This window comes from Bubalus kerabau, chromosome 1 (genome assembly GCF_029407905.1).
Source record: "Bubalus kerabau isolate K-KA32 ecotype Philippines breed swamp buffalo chromosome 1, PCC_UOA_SB_1v2, whole genome shotgun sequence".
Classification (NCBI taxonomy): Eukaryota; Metazoa; Chordata; class Mammalia; order Artiodactyla; family Bovidae; genus Bubalus; species Bubalus kerabau.
The window spans coordinates 96,042,501-96,055,672 of NC_073624.1; the positions used below are offsets into that span (position 1 = coordinate 96,042,501).

General features: G+C 37.7%; 1 protein-coding gene across 2 annotated transcripts in view; it reads right to left on the reverse strand.

The window, feature by feature from the left end:
* The window catches only part of LOC129654820 (cyclic AMP-dependent transcription factor ATF-7), a 98,125-nt gene extending 86,375 nt beyond the window's left edge, over positions 1-11,750 (reverse strand). The window contains exon 1 of one of the 2 annotated variants that reach the window (XM_055584518.1): positions 11,152-11,750. The gene's annotated coding sequence lies outside the window, so the exon portion shown is untranslated. Of the gene's footprint in view, positions 1-10,818; positions 11,107-11,151 lie in introns of those variants that run through there. The other variant, XM_055584526.1, reaches the window with a different exon arrangement.
* Between the last annotated feature and the right edge of the window lie 1,422 nt (positions 11,751-13,172).

Here is a 13,172-nt window from a genome sequence, read left to right on the forward strand (position 1 = left end):
CATATTTATAACAAAAAAAGGAAAAGGAATTAAATAAAATGTTTACAAAGGATGGAAAAATATAAACTGAAACACTGTCTTACAATATATATAAGTTGTTAATAATAACATTTCTCAAAGCTATTTAACAACATGAGAAAATGCTATACATTAAGTGCTATACATTAAGTAGGATACAAACTTGCACATGCACCATAATTCCAAATCTATAAAAAAGCAAACAAAATAATAAGCACAGAACAAGATGAGGGCAACATCATCAAATGTTAACAGTGGTTATCTCTGGACAGTAGCAGTCTAGATGACTGTACTTTCTACCTGAAGTGTTTCCCAAAGTCTCTACAATGATCATAGATTGCTTCTAATAAATCAAATAATAATATAATTTAATAGTAAAAATACTGATTTGCACGACTAAAAAATGTCTGAGTTTTAAAAAAAAGGCTTGTATCTGCTAGACTATTCTAAACCACGAACAGTATAGTATTTAAAAACCATACAAAGTTGTTCACTCTACATTACAAAGCAACAGAACCATAGAGTCAACTGATAACTTCAAAATGGACTACCAAAAAAGCTTTCTAAAAATATAAACTAACAGCATCATAGATCAATAGAAATAGATGTGGTAGAAACTCAGACTGATACACAGGGTAAATCAAGCATTTCAAGATAATTCCTTCTTTGTTACCCTTTAGGATCCATTTTCAGAAACCCACGAATGCTGCCTAACAATAAAAAGTAGTACTTATTATTAAAACACCTAGAAATTGCCCAACCATTCATCACAAAGGGAACAGAGCTGAAATCAAGGTACAGAATGTCTTTCAGTGAGCTACAAACAAGCTAAAACATTCAGACACCCAAACAGAGCTCTATAGGCTCTATGCCCCTATGATACTGAAAAGAAAAAAATTATACACAGTTCTCTTCTAAGAACATAACTCTGGTTACCAAGTTTCAGATTCTAAGATAATTTAGCTGCTGCCGAGCAAAGAGCACAAACACTGAAGGGGTCCACCACAGCAGTCTCAACATTTTATTCTACACACAGTAGGATACTGTGTTGCTGTGACTCGAATTACACCCAAAACACTGACTTAAGGAAAGGATTCCAATAAACATATGAGACTATAATGAAGGTATTTAACCCCAGACACCATAGAAGACTCAAGTTTAACCAGACAGTAGATTATTTAGGAAGTGAAATTTCTGTTCATAAAATCTGGGTTCATTTGCCACTGTATGATTTAGCATAACAACAGTTTAACACATTATTTCATTAGCAGGTAAACCAAATGCCTCAAAAGGATTACATAAAAAGCATGTATACTTCTATAAACTTAATTAGCCTTTTATAAGGTACTTTGGTAACAAATTGGAAAACTGAGGTAGAGAGTTAAAAAAAAATAGGCAAAAGATAAGTCAAGTAGTTGAAGTTGGACTAAATCCTAGTTACCTGTTCTCACACATCCCAAAGAAGATATAAAAATGGACACCGTATCTTTTTGTAATACCTGAAAGTTGTATGGTAACTTGCATATTGTATGACCACTTTCAACTGAATAGAGCATTTCCAAGTTTACACACAAGTGTTTCTTATATAAATGAATGTCCAGAAACATGACTTTGAAGGACTACAGTTTCTTGGAGCATTATTTTTGTCTAGGAAAATTAAATAATGTTTATGGCTTTAACAATAAGTATGTTTTATCATAATAATTTTTAAACTCATAAGCCAGTTACAGTATACATTAAGGATTGGCAAACTCCAGCCCATAGGTCAAACCCAGCCTGCCATTTGGTCTTTTTTGGTCCACGAGCTATGAGTGGTTTTTACACTTTTAAATGGCTGGAAAAAAACAACAGAATGATCTTGAGAAAGAAGAATGGAACTGGAGGAATCAACCTACCTGACTTCAGGCTCTACTACAAAGCCACAGTTATCAAGACAGTATGGTACTGGCACAAAGACAGAAATATAGATCAATGGAACAAAATAGAAAGCCCAGAGATAAATCCACGCACATATGGATACCTTATCTTTGACAAAGGAGGCAAGAATATACAATGGATTAAAGACAATCTCTTTAACAAGTGCTGCTGGGAAATCTGGTCAACCACTTGTAAAAGAATGAAACTAGAACACTTTCTAACACCATACACAAAAATAAACTCAAAATGGATTAAAGATCTCAACGTAAGACCAGAAACTATAAAACTCCTAGAGGAGAACATAGGCAAAACACTCTCTGACATACATCACAGCAGGATCCTCTATGACCCACCTCCCAGAATATTGGAAATAAAAGCAAAAATAAACAAATGGGACCTAATTAACCTTAAAAGCTTCTGCACATCAAAGGAAACTATTAGCAAGGTGAAAAGACAGCCTTCAGAATGGGAGAAGATAAGAGCAAATGAAGCAACTGACAAACAACTAATCTCGAGAATATACAAGCAACTCCTACAGCTCAACTCCAGAAAAATAAATGACCCAATAAAAAAATGGGCCAAAGAACTAAATAGACATTTCTCCAAAGAAGACATACAGATGGCTAACAAACACATGACAAGATGCTCAACATCACTCATTATCAGAGAAATGCAAATCGAAACCACTATGAGGTACCATTTCACACCAGTCAGAATGGCTGCGATCCAAAAGTCTACAAGTAATAAATGCTGGAGAGGGTGTGGAGAAAAGGGAACCCTCTTACACTGTTGGTGGGAATGCAAACTAGTACAGCCACTATGGAGAACAGTGTGGAGATTCCTTAAAAAACTGGAAATAGAACTGCCTTATGATCCGGCAATCCCACTGCTGGGCATACGCACTGAGGAAACCAGAAGGGAAAGAGACACGTGTACCCCAATGTTCATCGCAGCACTGTTTATAATAGCCAGGACGTGGAAGCAACCTAGATGTCCATCAGCAGATGAATGGATAAGAAAGCCATGGTACATATACACAATGGAGTATTACTCAGCCATTAAAAAGAATACATTTGAATCAGTTCTAATGAGGTGGATGAAACTGGAGCCTATTATACAGAGTGAAGTAAGCCAGAAAGAAAAACACCAATACAGTATACTAACGCATATATATGGAATTTAGAAAGATGGTAACAATAACCCTGTGTACGAGACAGCAAAAGAGACACTGATGTATAGAACAGTCTTATGGACTCTGTGGGAGAGGGAGAGGGTGGGAAGATTTGGGAGAATGGCATTGAAACATGTAAAATATCATGTATGAAACAAGTTGCCAGTCCAGGTTCGATGCACGATACTGGATGCTTGGAGCTGGTGCATTGGGATGACCCAGAGGGATGGTATGGGGAGGGAGGAGGGAGGAGGGTTCAGGATGGGGAACACATGTATACCTGTGGTGGATTCATTTTGATATTTGGCAAAACTAATACAATTATGTAAAATTAAAAAAAAAAAAAAAGCCACACAGAAGTAAAACAAGAAAAAAAAAATTTTGTGACGTGAAAATTTTATGAAATTCAAATTTTAGTGTCCATAAATAGTTTTATGAGAACACAGCCATGCTTATTCTCTGCACGTTGTCCCTGGCTTGCTACTTTTGTGCTGCAATGGCAGAGTTGTAGTTGTAACAGAGACCTCATGGCTTCAAAGCCTAACATATTTACCAAGAGGCCTTAGTTTGCAAACTTTTGGTATTATGATAACTATTATTAATTAAAATACAACATTAAGATATCCCAAATATGACAAATGTCAGAGTGCTTGATAATAAGGACTTATATTAGGACTATTCAAGTACCAATTTTTTTATTTGACTTCTTAAAATTTAGAAAATAGATTTTCTTAAAATATGATTAAGCTATCTCCATAGTTTTCAATCTTTAGCATATTCATGTAGACACAGTGTAAAAATACAGATCCCCAGACCTCCTCCTGGATTCTCTTGGCTTTGGTGCCCAAAAATCGACACTAAAAAACACCCTGGGTAATTCGGATGCACGTGGTCAGTAACCCACCCTTTGAGAAGCATTAAGATGGTTGGATATTCCTCCTACATGATAAACAGCTGTATTTTTCAAGTGTGGTTCTCAAAGAGGGCTCCAGGGATCCTTACAGGTCCTTACAGAGGGTTCATGGGTATTCAGAACATACATGGGCAAAAGACCTGTTTAAGGTGCAACATAAGTCTGGGTGTTAAAAGTTCACAGATGTGGTATCAGATTCTATACAACAGCCTACTTTTAAGAAGCTATCACTTTTCAGATTTTGATGTAGTTATCAAAGAAGAAAGATTATCAACAGTTATCTGAAAAGAATCTTTTCTTTTCCTATTACATATCTGTGTAAGCACAGGTTTTCTTCAGATACTTCAACCAAACAACATATTGTTAACAGATTAAATGCAGAAACAGATACGAGAATACAGATATTTTCTATCAGCCAGACATTTGATGTTCTTCTCCCCAACTTTTTAAAACTATAGATACATTTATACTGTTATTTTAAAATAAGTATATAAAATATTTTAAAATTTTCTCCATTTTAATTTCTAATATGGTAAATACAAGTAGATACAATTACAATAAGCAAAAGCTCTCTGGAGTCCTCAATAATTTTTAAGAGTGTAGAGGGGTGGGTACTAAGACCAAAAGCAGTTTGAGACCCACAGTTTGAGAAATAAACAGTAGAGTGCCCTGAATTGATCAAAGGGAAGGTTAAAATTAATTTCTGGATTTCAGGCTCAGACATGCAGCGACAGGTTTCAAAGAAAGGAGCCAGTTCAAATAGACCAAATAGTTTTGTAGCAAATGACTGAAAACAGATGGGAGTGAGAATTAGGCTGAATCATAAGTTAGGCAACACATGGTCAAAGCTTAGAAGCTGTATGGAAGTAGCTTCATACAGGCAATTACTAGACTAGAACTTTTTAAAAGCCTCTCCAGGCTTTTGGAGGATTCAAGCAACTATTCTGAGCTATTCTCAGGAAGGTTAATAAAGCAAAAACAAAGAAGAAATAACTTGCTAAAGTGATAGCAAGGAAGCGGAGTTAGAAACAACTAGAGAACATTATACCTATCTATGCTTGGTCTCAATAAGATTTTAGAAGTAAAAAAATTCCTGGAAACTGGTAGGCTGTCAAAAATCTGGTGTTGTGTTTTGTTTTTTTCCTACTCATTTTCAGGTAAAGTGTGTTCCCTGAAACAACAAAGCAATAGCAATCAAAGGGCCAACACTAATCTTTGAGGATAAATTTTAAATCTTCATGGACTTAAATAGGCTGCAAACAACAACAAACCTGATAGACTTTAATATTAAACCCGAGTATGAGTTTGGTCCCAGATAGGAAATAGCTATAATATCCCACAATGATAATCATGGAGGCCCTCAAAAGTTCTCAAGAAAAAAATTTATTTTCTAATACTGTCCACATACTGGCAACACAGTGACCTATCTAGGGTATTGCAATGTTCAATGACTTTCAAAAGTCCCTAACATAGATATGTAAAATATTAGCAAACTACTGCTTGACCAAAACTTAAAAAAAATTAAATGGTGCTATGAAAGACATATCAGTACCAGAAATACCAGAAAAATCATGTTAAATCCTAGTTTTATTTAAGTTTGATAAAGCTTAAATAAACATTACTGGCAAGAAATTTGGTGACAACACAAATCATTTATAGCAATCGTGTTATACTCAATAAATCATCCTGTTTTTATAATAAAGGCAGGCATATTCGTATTTCAAAAAGAATGGTTATATTCTATTTTTTAATCTGAAAAAGTGACATTTCTCTTACATGGTAAATTTTAAGCCCCAAATAAAACTGACCAATTTAGAACATAAATCTCTCTCTGTTAGGTCAGAAAGAAGCACCATACCAGATAAGAAGATATTAGTAAATAACTTCACTCAAAGAAAACAAGTTGGGTTTTGTGAGGAGGTGAGACTATGGCAGAAGAAAACTATTCCCAGGGAAGCCCATGACATAAACTCACAAAGTAACTTCTCAAGCTACATCTTGGCTCTTGTTAGACTTTCACAAATTGATATTTATTAAGGATAAATGCAGTACTGAATTAGAGAAACTTTTGGCACAGTCAGGTTTCAAATACATGAAAACATTTAGGATTAAATTCACCAAAAGATGAGAAGCTAACAAAGTTGTGAGTTTGTAATGAGTTTTGTTTTCCCTCATGACACTACTGTATTAGCTCACCTTTGGTTTAGTTGGGAATCTTTCCTAGATGTCTGCTTCAAAAGTTTTAAAAACTGAATAGTAAATTTGTCTTTTCATAAAACCTCTCCTGAATTTTAACATTCATCCTTCCTCTCCAAGGAAGCCAAGGAGTTTATGTTTACTTTCAAAACTGAACTGAAATTTGCTTCACTGTATACAGGCAGTGAATATATTATTCAGATTTTTTTTCCCTTAAGTTTCTCAACAAAAGGACAAACAAGAGAACCAAAGGAAACAAAATACTATGATTTAACAGAAGAAAAAAAAAACAAAACCAACCACATTCTTTCAACACAGTGTCCACCAGGGAAATTCTGAAGAGAAAATGTCATGATAAAATACTTTAAGACATAAAATGACCCCAATGCAAAATATTTGTTGTTGATGACTTTTGTTCTGCTTTTAGCTCACAGGAATTATTATTTCTTGTCATTTATGTTCCTTGCTTTTTGTTTATCCATTCCCACTGGGTCAGTAGAACCATTTCAATTTCATTTTCTTTACATTCTACTTTTCTTCTTGATTCTTAAATAGTAAGTTCCTTGATCTGAGCCTCTACTTATGAATTTTGGGGCTGGAAAGGACTTTGAGGGGTCATCAAGTCCATATTTCTGCTTTCTAGGAGAATTCATAATTACAATTTTAGATGGATGAGAACGTATCAGAAGAAAATGTATTCTGTCCCTATAGCGTGCTACTTCATTCCACACAAACATTTCCATACAGAATGTGCAATTTGCTAAAAATGAAAGTAAAAATTAAAACCCCAAAAGAGGAAGATGCTTTAAAATTGCATTTATCAGCTAAAATTGCTCAAACATAAATTGAACTATCAGGCTAAAATTAACACACAGTGAAGTTGTTGGCTGCCAACATAAAGTCTTCAGTCCCTAGAGATGTCTTCTGATGTTTTATCTCATTTGTAAGCACAATTTTACCTACAGAACAGAGCAAGACAAATTTAGACCACCACACTAATAAACTATAATTTAAATATGTATTTACATATATGGGCTTCCCTTGGTGGTAAAGAATCCACCTGCAATGTAGGAAACAACAGGTTCGATTCCTAGGTCAGAAGATTCTCTGGAGAAGGAAATGAAAACCCACTCCAGTATTCTTGCCTGGGAAATCCCATGGACAGAGAAGCCTGGTGGGCTACAGTCCGTGCAGATAGCAAAAGAGGTGGACACAACTTAGCAACTAAACAACAATATACATATATATGTGTACATTTTTTCTTCACAAATGCTATAGTTTATTTCAAACATAAAACATAGATAGGGATAATGCAAATTCAACTGAAATTTTAAAATTAATTATATAAATTAACTGGATCTTAGGCTTTAAGAACAGAGGTACTGGAACTTCCCTGGTGGTCCAGTGGCTAACACTCCTCGCTCCCAAAGCAGGGGGCCTGGGTTTGATCCCTGGTCAGGGAACTAGATCCCACATGATGCAACTAAGAGCTCACACAACTAAGACCCTACCCAGCCAAATAAATAAAATCAATTTTTTTTTTTAAACTATTGAGTGCAGTGAAAAAAGAAGCTCTACTTTCCCCTGTACTTTGTATTGATCAGATTATATCAAATGTTATATTCAGATCTAAATAAGAAATTCTAAAAACTCAAGCAGGTTGACAAGGAGGCTGAACTTTATTAAAAATGTAACTTAAGGAATGGTTGAAAGAACATGGGATATTTACCCCAGTAAGAGAGAAGTTTTAACAGGACATAACTGTCATCAAACATTTGAAGGGCTACCATGTTGACAAGGAATTAGGTTTATTTATTGTAGCTTCAGATGGCAGGAGTAAAGAGCACCACAATGTAAAGAATGTTCTAAAAGTAGAGCTCCAATAATGGAACGGGGTGTCTATGAAGTAGGGATCGCTTCCTCACAGCATTCAAAAGTTAAAAGACCATCCACCAAACATTCCAAAATGATGTATTTCCACATTTCAAGAATATACTTGATCCTAAAAATAGGCCTGCTAGGGGAAGGCAACATTCAAAAATGAGAAGACTAAAAATCATTTTGTCATGTTTCTGGAAATGGAAGACTTTCTCCCATGAACTCTAAAATCATACTGCCACAATCAGAGAAACCAACAACAAAAGAAATACTGTTTTTCTTTTTAAATGAATCCTGCATTTGTTTTTCTCAAAGAAACAACATATGCACCTTAACTTTTGTACCTTTATCAAGGGATAAGGGACTGTATGCCAGCCTGCCAACTAGTTTCAAAAAGAGAGCTGTTTTTATTAGACATTTATATGGCAATGCTATTTGCTCCACCTAAAACTTCCTTTCAAAAAGGTTCCTCCTCATCAGACACGGATAGGAGGCTGCTGTATCACTGACTCCCTCCTACTGCAGCCTAGGAAAAACTCACTCTTGACGTGTACAAAACAATAACTTGTGAGAATTTCAGAGCAGCTGTGTTCAGGCAGAGCCAGGGACTTAAAGCAGCAGTTTGAGAGTTGGTTGAAAAAACAAATTTAATTCTGAACTGGACGTGGGAAAGGAAAGGAGACGAAAGAGGGAGAGGAAAGGGACAGGGAAGAGAAAGGAGATATACAACGGTATTTATTAACATTTTAAAGCCATGGTAAGCAAAAATGCTTAAAAGTTACAACACTGAAACTATCACAGGTTGTACCCGTTGATCAACAAGTTTAAAGATGAGCAGTGTTTATTATTCTCTAGCCTTCTGCTAGGTGGTAACACTAACGAGACAGTGCTCAAGTCAAAGTCATCACAAATTCTAGGATGGAAGAATAAAACAAGGAACTTTGCTCTCTCATTGGAAATTTCTTTGTGCTACTGCCAGGCAAACTGTGAAAATGTCCGAATATCCAAGAGCAATGCTCTGAATGTGAAATACTGGAACCCAATTAAGTAATTAATGCTATAAGGACAGTAATTAATTAGTCTCAATGTGCTGTAGGGGTAAGTTCCTGACCAGGAGGATAAATGGTTGCTGAAAACCAAAGGTTAATACAAAGCAACATACTCTGGTTTCTCTTCATATAACACCGTTACTGGTATTTCAGATGTCATTTTGCTTCCAAAAGTAAAAGAAGAAAAGGAATGTAAAAGACAAATCTGTGCAACAGCAAAGAAGTTATTAATTGACTGTACTAGCTCGTTATTAAATAATAAACAAATATCAAACAAAGGGCAAAGACTTGTCCCTTTTTTGTATAGAATTAAGAACTGGTAAGACTACTTAGTATAGCTGCCAGACTTTTCTTTAGCTTCTTTTATTACTGACATGTTACATTTCGCAATAGTCTCCACTTACCTTATATCCTCCATGTTTAAGTACAAATTGTGTTTGATTTCCCCAACCCTTGCCCCTAAGATATTATGACATATCTTTAGCTTTCTGATCTGGACACAAAAGAAGAAACTGAAAAATTTTCACTTTCCTGAAATACGTGTCCATTTTATTTACACCACTTAAAAAAAAACATAAGCTGGCTAAAACTAACTGCAACCATCCATTTGGCAACTCAAGTGGGAAAGAAACAATTAACAAAACAAACTTCAGTATAGTACATTTTTCTGTGCTTAGAATACCTATAAAGACCGATGTCTCTGCAAGAATTACTTACACTAATGCAAAGTTTTTAAACATAGGAATCAAGTGAGCTTGTAGAGCAAACTCTGCATACCCCCACAAAACTACACTTAACTATGACACAACCCTCAGAGGTACTAAAACACTCTCTGGTAAATAGAAAACAAACTTTTAGAGTCAGGAAAGTAGCAACGCGGGAATCTGGGTAGGAGGTGCCCTGGGCAGTAAACACCCCAGTCAGAGAACATAACAAGCAATTCAGAGCAACATATAACTCCCGATGGGGCTTTGACTTGGCCACCGAAGTCCCAATCCCCCATCCCTGAGCTGAGGAACAGATGAAGTCGGGAAGAGGAAGAGACGGAGAAAGGAAATCAGAGTAGAAGTGATGAAAGTGTTCTATTTTTCTCTTTACCACTATCCCAGCTTTCTTGCAGGCTGGTTACCAGACTGGATGCCATATTCACCAAAAGCTCTAAAATCACTTCTCAGACTTCTGATACCTAAGCTAAACACCTGTCCATATCAGCCGTCTCCCAACCAAATACCTCTCCTACCCTTCTGGATTCCCCCATACCCTACCCAAAGTGATGCCTTTTGGCCACTACACCCACCCCTATTAAATCTTCCTAAACTCATCCACTTAATTTTCTTCATATCCATACTTTTTCTCTGATATCTTGTCCCTGATAGGTTTTCTTATAATTCAATAGAAATGCCACGCTCTCACTTCCACTTACTCCTTCCTATCTTCCCATCAAAACCAAATGCTATGTTTTCACCTACTCAACCCTACCTCCTGCCTATTACCCCTAACTCTTCCAATGCCAAGCCTCTAACCCCACTCTTTGGAGAAGTCCAGCGTCTTCAATCAGTTTAGTACCCTTCCCCTTTCTCCCATTCCACCCCATTCCAGGCTCCACTAGACTTCCATTCCCTCAGGATTCAACTCCCCTCTTCTTGCCACGCCCTGTGCCCCCCGGGGCTACTTACCCCAAGTTCTCCCCACACTTCAGGCCTCTGGCCCCGCCTTCCCCCCCCAAAGGAAGGAGGCGGGAGGAGGGAGAGAAGAGGGGCGTCACTCCGCAAGGTAAAGATGACCTCTCATTAGTAGTTGTGGCCGCCAATCGTAGCTTCCTTCTTTCTTATTGGTCGGCGTTAGTCCATGCCCCACCCTCTTCCTCAGACAGGGCCCGGCCACCGCCTCAGCGCCCCCGTCCAACACATACTGGGAGGGGAGACCCCGGTCTGGGACGCTGGGATTGACCAGAGTTGACGGGGAGACGCCCGTCAGGTCATGGACTAGTTAATGTTAACAGGACTCACCCTCTGGTAGCTCCGTCGCCTCCCGCCCGCCCGCGATCGGTCCCACAATCTATCTCCAGCTCCTTCTTTCCCCCCTCAGCGGAGCAGATACTTTTCTCTCGTCCGGCCAGGCGCTCTCACTTCTCGCGAGATGTAGAGAGGGGCTGGAGGAAGGGCGAGATCCGCCGAGCCAGGTCGGAAAGAAGCCGAGGGGCCGGACTCCGGAAAAAGAAGGGGCGCGACTTTCGGTGGGCAGGGCTAGGGAGGGAGGCTGAGCGAGTTCCCTAGGCGCTGGTCACACGTGTTCGACTGCAGAGTGTAAGGGTAGAAAAATAAAAAGAAGGAAAGGGAATGCTTACAGGTGCCTGTAGTAATGGAGATCCAAAGTATTTTCATACTAGAGAATTAGATTATTACAAAAGAGCACACTTTAAAAACAAGACAAGGTTATATACCTCAATAAAGCTGTTTGGGTTTTTTTTCTTTTTTCTTTTTTTAAAGAACGGGGGAAGGGAATTCCCTGGCCTACCAGTGGTGAGGACTCCGCGCTTCCACTGCAGGGGCCACGGGTTCCAACCCTTGGGGATGGAACAAAGATCCTGCAAACCCTGTGGGACGGCCAAAAAATTTTTTTTAATTTTTTTTTAAAAAATCGTTTTAAAAGGGGGGAAAAACCGAGACAGCTACACAAGGTGATTCAGTGTGCCAAACAGTCGAGTAGTTGCATTTTCTTCTTGGCACTTAGAATAGCATCACTGTAGCCGTAGTCTCTGCTCTCTCTGTGTGTGTATGGGAGTAAGGGGTTGCTGTATATGGAGGTGGAGAGTTCTATCATTTTCTTTGAGTATCTTTACAGTGGGGCCAGCAATCCCATTTTACTCAGGGTTGTAATAATCATGAGATAAGCTATATGAAACTTGTTTGGTATTAAAAGGCACTATACTTATTACTCAGAAAGTATTTTAACAAATTCTTAGAACATACTGTGTACAAAGAACTAGGCATGGGGAGAAGAGTAGACAGACCAGGTCCCTACTCTGGTAGAATTTACAGTTTTAGCAGGGAGGTTGTTGTTGTTTAGTCACTAAGTCACATCTGACTTTGCGACCACATGGACTGTAGCCCTCCAGGCTCTAATTCCCAGGCAAGAATACTGGGGTGGATTGCCATTTCCTTCTCCAGGGCATCTTCCCCACCCAGGATTAGAACCCGTGAATTCTTTAACATGAGCCACCTGGGAAGCCCTTCCGTGGGGAGGGGGAGACAGTTAATAAACATAAATATTTCAGTTAGTGAAGAAGGCTTTCAGGTAATGAGACAGAAAGTGACCAAGAGTAGGAAAGCAACTTTACTTCTGCATTGAGAGACCTCACTGAAGAAGTAAACATTGTATTGAGTTGAACAATGAGGAGACAGCTGTGGGAAGATTTTGGGTGGAACATCAAATGTAAAGGCTGTATTTAAAATTTTCTCATGTTGTTACCAAGGGGTAACAATTTTATATTATGCAGTTTTTTTCTGTTTTTTGTTTTTTTTTTTAACCACAACTTAACAACAACAACAAAAAACTTTAAAAATGTTAATGTAATTATAAAGAGGGTTAACTCAAAATATTACCTATGGAATCTATTTTCTCTCAGGTAACTTCCTTTTGTGGCTTTATATTACTCAAATTTCTGAACTTCCTTCCTAGGATCTCATTTATCTTCCTAGCCTCTGAAAGGTAGACAGAATCCAGGTGATTTCTCCCTATTGTACAATTATGCTCATTTTACATGCTAGCAATGTAATGCTCAAAATCCTTCAAGCTAGACTTCAACAGTAAGTGAACCGAGAACTTCCAGATGTACAAGCTGGATTTAGAAAAGGCAGAGGAACCAGAGATCAAATTGCCAACAACCATTGGATCGTAGAAAAAGCAAGGGAATTCCAGAAAAACATCTATTTCTGCTTCATTGACTATGCTAAAGCCTAACTATGTGGATCACAACAAATTGTGGAAAATTCTTAAAGAGATGGGAATACCAGACCACCTGACTTTC